This window comes from Amblyomma americanum, chromosome 8 (assembly GCF_052857255.1).
Source record: "Amblyomma americanum isolate KBUSLIRL-KWMA chromosome 8, ASM5285725v1, whole genome shotgun sequence".
Classification (NCBI taxonomy): Eukaryota; Metazoa; Arthropoda; class Arachnida; order Ixodida; family Ixodidae; genus Amblyomma; species Amblyomma americanum.
In genome coordinates this window covers 4,581,267-4,590,797 of record NC_135504.1, presented here as the reverse complement: position 1 = coordinate 4,590,797, position 9,531 = coordinate 4,581,267, and the positions used below count along the sequence as shown (strand labels likewise).

The 9,531-nt window shown below is 44.7% G+C and overlaps 1 long non-coding RNA gene across 1 annotated transcript; it reads right to left on the bottom strand.

The window, feature by feature from the left end:
• Positions 1-658: 658 nt before the first annotated feature.
• Positions 659-3,584, bottom strand: LOC144099980 (uncharacterized). Its single transcript, XR_013307483.1, has 3 exons — positions 3,446-3,584; positions 2,705-2,763; positions 659-763 (listed from the first exon to the last, which is right to left on the bottom strand). It is a non-coding gene; the product is annotated as an uncharacterized LOC144099980 (long non-coding RNA).
• Between the last annotated feature and the right edge of the window lie 5,947 nt (positions 3,585-9,531).

The following is a 9,531-nucleotide window of genomic DNA, read 5'->3' as shown; positions in this document are numbered from 1 at the left end:
TGATCTTATAATATTTATAATTACATGTATGATTCACCAAAGCAGTTTTACTCAAGAAAACAGAAGGATGATTGCAAACTGATGTGTGTGAACTGCGCACCAAGGCTTGTCAGTGTATTGTAAGCAGGCCGGAATAAAGAGAAAGAAGACACACGCTTTATATTTTCAGAAAATCCTGCTCTCTCCGCTGATAATACCATGAGATAACATCGCATAAAATCAATCAGGTTACAAGTAATTGCTTTTATGGGAGAATCTGACGTATACAACATTAATTAATAGTCGTCTACCTGGCTGTATTTCTCGACGAGATCTCACTGATCGCATCACAGAAACACCTACAACAAACTATAAGATCTCTGGCAGTTGTTTGCAGAACTGCGTGAATAAACATTTGCGCAGGACGTGTAGTAAAGTATATGGCATGAAGTAATGCCCGATATATTTCTTTTGCTGAATAATTGCAGCATGAGAATTTTTTGCCGTAATGATGTCCCCCAAAACTTCACAGGAGCTAGCATTTCACACTTACTTCTAAAATCTTTAAGCTAGTTCGCTCTTTACGCTCCTCCTCCTGCTTTGTACAGTTTGCTGAATTGGGGGGGGGGGGTACAAATTTTTTATGCATATTTAGAAAAAAAATTTAACTTACTCCTGGGCCGCATATATTTGCGATATGCGCTTCGATTTGTTTTTCTTCGTGCTTCGTTGTGCCTCTTCCAGGTAAAATCTGTTGTTCATCCGAATATTCCTGGCGGCTTGCCTTGCAAATCATTGAATAAAATAAAGCGAATGATTAAAAATCACATTTGCGTCTTACCTTCGTTTCAACGTTGTAAAAACTAATACTTCTTCGAATTTTTTCGTCGTAAGTTTAGGGCTTAAGTAAATAAAGCTTGAGACAGGTAATGAAGCACGTAAAGATTTCTATCAAAATATATGTAACAACAATTTCGAAGATAAACGATTACACTATATACTAAGCGACGTAAAAGGCAAAGCCATTGCTCGAAGTTCTAACGCTGAGAATCGAGGAAGCAGGGCAGTCCTACTCTATCATTCCGGGCAATATTGGGAGCCAAATTTTCTAGTTCATGCGTGAGTATTTGAAGACAACAAAGCTGGAGAGACTGGGACGTGTGACATTTAGTTTTGCATTGAGGTTTGTTGCGGAACTTCATGTCGCAAGTTGATAGCTATGATTTCTCAATTACTTTTCCGCACCAGAATCCAAAACAATTAAAAGTTAAAAACATGATTTTTTTAACAGTACATAATCATTGTATAAAAGAGCAAGTAAAGGACTTTACGTCTATAGAGCTTCCCATAAAACTGATGTCCGCATTAATGTGAGGCGAAAAGCGCGGTAACTATGAGGGAACCGAAGCGGTGCCCTTGTGACAGAACATTCGCCTCGCATTCGGGAGGTGCTGGGTTCGATACCCAGCGCCGACGGGGACCCATCGGTTTTATTATGGGTACAAACTTCCCTCTGGCCTATTGCTCGGCTTTTCTGGGCTGAAGTGCTTGGGAGAAGGACCTTGGACCGTTTGTTGTCTGCGCCTGTTCGTTAATTTGATTGTTTCTTAATAAGCGCTCGACAGTTCGGTTCAGAAGTGGACAGCCATCAAGATACCCAGCTTTCGTGAGATGCATGGGCTCTATTGCCCGAAAGCTCATAGTGTGCTGTTACTGAAGTTTTGCAGTTCTGCCACTTCTTCCCATGGACAAAAGTCGAAACACCTGATAATTTCTGCATTTATTTCCTCGAAAACGATTCGTAGGCATGTATGGATTAACGAAGCGCTAACATGAGCGCATTACTAGCTCCACGTCCTTTTCTTTAATGTGTATTATTTTTGAAAGGGCACCAGTGCTACAACCCGAACATTGAATTGTAGTTAGTCATCTAAGCTTGTTAATAAGAACGCTGCCGACAAAGATAGGTCACGTTGTACTGTCTTTCGTGGACGCTCGGGTATCTAACCACTGCTTAAAGAATAACTGCCTGTCTACTGCTTAATTTCTGCTCTCACAGATCAGCCGCCTTAGAATGGCAGCGTCCACTTATATTTTAAAGAGCCACCAGTGGTTACTTCTCTCTAAATTGCGTGGGTAAAAATGGCAATGTTATAAACATCGAGAATCCTACTTAATGGACGGTGCGACGTCACTCCCACAGGTGTTGCTTGAGGGACAATTAAGAAAAAAAGAAACACTGGAGAGGTGCAATGCTGCTTATTGTACCATTAATTTGTACGCTTTTGCTGCCGAAACCAGAAATGCCGATTTTTGTGGCGATAGAGAGGATTATGCTTCAAAGCGCATCCATGTACGATGTACGGTATTATATAAAACTTATTTATTTATATTTCCAAAAAACGAAGATGCACTGAGAAGCAAGTATTAACTTCATCAATTCAAGAAAATTGGCTTCTATGGCTCAGAAAATATTCGTCAGATGAATTAGAATTCAAGCTCTAAAAGGAATCGAATCAATTCAGTATGAAAAGCCGGTCAAACTAAACGAAGAGGTTTTGAAATGCTTGGTCGGCGTATCAACTTTCCTCAACCGCGTCAACTGTGACCATGTTATAATCTCAAGAGAGTATGCGATAGCATTCTCGCTATCCTTGGTACTTAATTAGCTCTGCACTTAAAGAAGCACACAAAATAAGGCAGTGAGCCAAACACCGCAGCTCACCCTTTCCGTACCATCTTGAATGCAAAGAAAAACTGTCTTTCTGTCGGCAGATGAAAGTTCTGTGGGCACAAGGAAAGACGAGGTTTTTTAAATCAGCGCGTAAGCCATTACTTGAAAATGCATGATAAAATCTGCGACCGCATAGATATCTGTAATGTTCTAACGCGTCAAGAGCAAAAGCAAAAAGATAAGAAAATGTTCCTCATTGCGGGAAGCACCCCTATGCGTGAAAATTACTGCTGCTCTACAGCGTTCCCAGTATAGCTATACACAAATTTTACATGCATCATGTTTCCTTCTTTTCTGCCCCACCTCGAATATATTGGGGTGACCGGCATTACCAAATTTTTTTTTCCGGTCAAGTCAATGTGTACAGTACTTATTGCCATCTGGGCTCAAAAACTGAACCAGCGCTGAAAAACAAAAACTGAAGCACGTAGCATTATTGGGCAGTGAAATCTTATAATAAATCCACCATTTACTGAGGCAAGAGGCATTCAAAATCTTCATATTTGCGTCTCCATTTTTAATGCTTTTGTTTCATGTGCCCTACTTGCAATTATCTTGTTGGACTCAAGGAATTGTTTCCTACCATTTTTTTTTTCATTTAGTTAGAACGCAGAAGAACGTCTCATAAAGCGCGTCATGCTGGCAAGGTGACCTGTTCTGCTTTTACGCTGCATTTAGCATGCATTACTGACTGGTTAGTGCACTGGAAAAGACGCTGAAGCTTGCACTTACTGCAAAACTGGTCCATTACTTTATCAACGTATTCTTTATCTGCTTCATCTTTGGCGTATATGATACAGACTGCAGAAAGGAAAACCATAAAAATTGGGAGCATGGTCTCTTCTTCTTTTAAAGGGTAGGCAGGGGCCGTACCTACCTGCAAGGTTTACAGAAAGATTGCGAATAAGGAAGGGAAGTTTCCACTAGCATAAAAATGCCACCTTTGTGTTACTGCACGTTGGACAGGATGAATAGGAGGATAAAGAATTGGAGGATAATGGACAGACGAAATACGTAAAAAATAGTAGTAACGCTCGTAAAATTGATAGTGACAGTAGTAGTAGCTTCAGCAGAGTGTAGTGCTTTCCTTTGAGTAAAAGGCCCAGCGGTGATAAAATAAGAAATGTCAGAGTTCAGCGGGGCTGACAACGGAGAGCATAGCAGCATAAAATGAGTATAGGGGCAAAGCAAGTGGAATATTCTGTGTAAAAGTAAAACACATTTCACACGTACCCCCCCCCCCCCCCCCCCCCACTCCCCGCCTCCTGCTTGCATATGAATATGTTTGCCTTAAGTCTGACGTATCGGCGTAGGTGTTTTTCTCCCGGTTTATCTTTAAGAACTGTGTCGCTGTATTGAAACTACTGGCCTTGAACAAAATGATAATCTTTAAAATGACTTGAGTAAAGATTTCCGAATTGCTAATTAGTATACGACGGGCACCACCAGCGCCTAGAAGGTTAATTCGAAAGCTATTTTTCTGCTGTTATACTAAAAATTGAGTACTTTCTTCGCGCTCTCGTTTCACCCGTAAGTAGTCGCAAGCTTATTCTCAATATTTTTCATAAGCCGCCGTATACTCATGACTCTCCACAATATTAGAGTAATAGGCAGAGACATTTCTTAATACAAATATTTATAATATGCAATGCACTTTTTTTTATTTGACTGAGGTTTCTGTGAAGCTTACACGCAAAAGAAAAATTATATGGCAGAAAACCAAAGAAATATTCAGCAGTCTCGTAAAGGAGCTGCAGTTTACAATTGGTGGCGAGGCGCTGAAAGTAGTGAGGGAATGCGTGTACTTAGGGCAGGTAGTAGCCGCAAATCTGGATCCCGAGAAAGAAATAACCATAAGAATGACCATTAGCTGGAGTTCATTTCGCAGGTTCTGTAGACAACGAATGGAGATTTACCAATATCGCTCAAGACGAAACAATATAAAAGCGTTACCTTACCGCTAGTTCTCTATGGGGCAGAAATGTCGAGGCTAACTAAAAAAGCTCAGCAAAAATTGAGCACAACGCAAAGAGAAATGGAAAGGAAAATGACAGGTCTAACTTTAGGAGAGAGTAAGAGGGTAGAATGGGTGAGAGAACAAACGCGTGTTAATGACATCCTAGTCGAAATCAAGAGAAAGAAACGAGCTTGGACAGGTCATTCTATGCAAAGGCAAGATAACCGATGATCGTTAAGGGCAGCGGATTAGATGCCAAGGGAAGGGAACCGTAGCTGGCAGCCGGAGAAAGTTAGGCGGGAGGATGTGATTACAAAGTCTGCGGGAATAAGTTGGCTGCAGCTGGCACAGGAAAGGGCTAATCAGAGAAATATGGGAAAGGCCATTGTTGATCAGTGCACGTAGTCAGACGTTGCACTGAAATAAACTCGATCCGTGAGGAACCCAACTGTGCATGTCACCAATGATGGTTGCTTGAAAGCATGAAAAAGTCTGGTGGAAGCTAGTAGTCACTATTAATAGTGCCTTGGAGTGGAAGGCCTCTCACCCCATCTGCGTCTACGGGAAAATAGCTACGAAGGACGTCACAAAACGGCGCCCAACTGCTGTCTATGAATCGATTTCGAAGTTGTATGTCTGGTGACTCATACACTTTTCTGCAACAATCGATCACAAAACAGCAGTAACTATCTCGTTGCCAAAAGAGATTGCTGCCACATGAAGGCGAGATCGAGCAATATCGAGTTACAGAAACGCAGTGTAGCGGCAAGAACTGGCGCAAGGAAACTGTCCGTGCGGTTCTTGGATTTTTCCAACTCCATGGCGCCCGTCGCAAGCAGCGCATTCGTCAACGCTAAGAGGAGCAGGCGCCGCAGACCACTGCTTGATCTTTACATGGGCAACACTGCCAGATTTATTGCCCAGGAAACCAAAAAAAAAAATCCGGCTGTTCACATTTCTGCACGGGTTCGCCAAGGCCACCCACTAAACAAATTGTTGTTAAATCTCGTGATTTACGAGATTTTTCTTATTTTTTCCTTACCTGCACTGATAGCCTGACCTTACCAGCCGATGACCCTGAAAGTAAGGGGACCGCATTAGCATAAACGGCGCCCTGTCTTCAAGGACGGGTTTCCAGCTGCACCCTATTAAGTGCCAGACTTTTTGCTTTCCCAGCGAAGTGCCATTCTACCCGGTAACAAAGCCTTTATGTATTGCAAGAAGGCCCATTTTAACGAACGACGGCTTCCAAGCGCATATCTTCTGGTCACTCTGTCTGTTTCAACGTCTTCACCGCAGAATCCCCGCGACTACGCCAAAACTTTGCCACCGTCTACTGAGCTGCCTGTTGCGCTCTTTGCAAGGGTGGGACGCTGTTGAGACCGTTATCTACCCAAAGCTTAGTTTCTCCGCGGGGTGCGCTTCGTCGCGCAAGGCACAGTGGCTGCGGGCAGAACGTGTACACAAAAGAAGCGCGGCATCAAGGTCGATCGGCATTACCTTTGCTGTGGAGCTGGGCGAAATCTGAGAAATTTTGTACCGCTTTGAAGTTCCTCTCGTCTCCGCACTAGAAGGTACAAGACCTCGCACTGCAGGCAGTCAGTGCGATCGCGGCGAAGCGAGTGCGCCTACCAGCAGCCCGTCAGGACATCACAGCTTAGAGTACTGGCAAGGTCCGTCCTAACCAGGGCATGCCAGCACCAGAGCCCCTGGACAGAAGATCTCAAGGCTTCCTGACGCCTGCCGGTTTCAAGAAACATGCAGGAACAGAACCCAGCACCACCCGCGCTAAAGCAGAAGCTGCCGGGGCGGGGCGCACGAGTATTCTGGCGACCCTTCGTGGCAACGCTTTACGTGCTTTAGACCACAAGCCAAGGAAAAAATGTACAACGCGGAAGTGACTGTTGACGTTGCAGCGGGCTAGCAGTTCGAATTGAATGATGACGCGGTACTTGGCAAACTTCTGCGACCGGCTCTTTGTGCGTCGTGCCCGGCTAAACTTGGTGTCCCTCAAGATAGCGAGGTTATGGGTCGTTGCCGCCAAGTAATGGTGCATAGCGCGCAGGCACAGCCACGAAACCTTCCGGCACGTTCCCTCTGAGTATATGCGCCAGCGCAAAGCCTTCACGAGGCGCCACAAGAGTCAAGTGGACAACCTAAAATGAGCTGCAAAGAGGCATTTCTTCGTCACCCATAACAACTGCCTCCAGGCGACGGCAAATACCTTCCGCACCTCGTCCAGGGGTGTTTAAAATCGGCAAATACAATTGATGTCACTTGGTTCTTTGAGGATAGCAAACCCGTGTTCGATGCTGCAATGGAGAGTAAGACTGCCAAGTACGCACTCGTTCTCACGTGCGCGCTTGATAGATGCAGCGGACCAGCATCGACCGCCTTGTTGGGACTCCTGGTTCTTAGCACCCCTACAAGACAAAGTCACGATGGACGACTCTGTAGGAAACACTACGCGTTTCCCTTCAACGGCTGGAGGAAGAACATATAATTGCGTCTTATCGCGAAGCCTACTCAGCACAAGTGACTTTAAACTGAAGGACTAGCACATCCGTGGTTCGCAGTGACACTAGTTTGAAGACCTCTTGCACCCAAAGCACGTTCATAACGGAACAATACTTACGGATATATTTCGCTTAAGCTAGAATGAGCATTTCAAAGAAAGTGTGTCCGATTAAAATCTTTCAACTAAATGTTCAAGACGTGTCTGAAACTTCAATAGTTGTGCTAATTGGTGTGCCTTTTCTGAATTAACTTATGCCGCTCGCCAACATACGCTGAGCAGAACACGCAGTTGTAACTTAGTCTTCCATTGCTTACATAAGACCATGATGAAAGTGAGGGAATTGTTCTCCCTCGGCTGGTAATGGTAGTGAAGGCACTAGTATTGCGTCACTTCTCAGTATTCATTACAGCGCCACGGTGAGTTTAGTGTTTGGAGTAAAATTTTTTTACCTTAGACTTCTAATGATCAGTGCATGCGGGATATCCCTGATCTTGAACATGCTAGCCCCAAGAACGCGCAGTAGCGGTAGTAGCGGAATAGGCCAGAGGTGGAATGCGCGCGAGAAGACATAAGACTCAGTTGTCGTAGCGAGCTTCCAACCTTCATTATCATGGACAGACAAAAGAGAGAGCGCCAACGTACATTTGCCACAACGGCTGCCGTGCTCTCAGATGATTTGTGATCGTGTGGAGGATAGTGATGGTACAGACTGAACTCACGTAACCTGTCCTCGCAGGAGACGGGAGTTGGCGACCGCTACGTCACATTTCCACCGACAGCTGGACTGTGTCGCTGCCACAGCAGCATATTTATTCTCGGCCAAGACTACTCTTCAAAGGAAACTGATGATACAAAAGAACAGCTGCGCAAACAGCACACTACAACTTGTTAGGCCCATTCACTGTTAGAGACTTAGATATGGCTATTGTCATGTTGCTCCAACCGGGCTAAGTCAGCACAAAAAGAACAAGAGGCCGAGGGGAGCAGCAGCCTAAGAACCCTAATCCAGCTCTTCAACAATGTACCTTGTCTTCGTCTTCGTGTCTGACAAGGAATTTTGTCGAAACGCAGCTCAGCTGACTAAGTTTCTCTTGTTCACTTGCGCTGTCAAGAATTCTATTCCTGCTCTCTATTTGCCACGTATCTGAAGTCAGCCCGGTATGAACGCGAGCCTGCCTATGCCATATACTATAGTTTGCCGCTAGATATACCTTTGCAGTACCACTTTAGGAGCACATACTTCGGTGTACCATTTACAATAAAGCACGAATCGGGCTTTTTATGTACTGCAGCTCAAAACTACTTGGGTATGGTAGCTTCTTTGGTTCACAGTTTCTTCGTGCCTTTCGTTCCAGCATCACTATACACGCAACGAAATGTCTACAATTTTTAATGCATGTTAAAATGCCGTTTAATACCTAGTTCAAGCATGAGACCAGTGTTATTTTTCCTGCGTGCTAAATGGGTGCGCTCAAGCCATGTAAGTGTACATTGGACAACTTTTTCTACTTTACTTCTTGTCTACACGAAAGTCTACTACTAACGCAAGTTCGTTTTGCACACCTTCTTTTACATTTTGCCTCGATCGAACAGGGGCAGCTCTGAATTTCGTCCGGCGGCCCAGGCACCACCAGTACAATTCCAAGCCCACTGCCAAACAGTAGTGCGTCGTTTTTGTGTCCATAGCTGCCACACTACCATTTTTAGTGAAGTGCAGAACGGGAAGAAGATCACCCACGTCGATTGGGCGCACGTGGGGACTTTGTGCTGTGCATCACCTTTCAGCAGCCGAACTCACAGCCATGCTCACGATGATAGAGAAAACACAATGGTCGACTATCACTGGTTTCTTATTATGCCTGGCTTTACGTGAAGCACTTCTCAGAACAAATATAAGGAACCTGAAATGCGATCATGGTTCGGCTTCGGAACAGGTCACAAGCGCTAAAAGGATCCAGAGTTTTGAGCTAGTGAGGTCCAAATTCGCGGGCGTTTTTTAGAGCGCAGCTTTTAAGGTGCGTTCACTCTGGCGTGTTCCGGAGATCGCGGGACGTGATTAAGCTCATTCGTCGTGGACGGGCAGCCCCGAAAACGCCGCGGGCTATTAAACCATATGACGTGACGTAATACCTGGGTTTTTAGGCGGGAAAATTCAGTCTACAGTGCGCGGCAGCCACACCCACGCGCGAGGCCTCCGTGGTCATAGATGCACGCTTCGGCGGCCACATTGCGCCCTCTGCTGCATACGCTGCTTTTTTCTTCCTATATTTGAGATGTACATGTCTTCGTCACGAAATTTTGTGCAGAGGCAATCAACGACATTTTAAATATTTTTCATTCTTA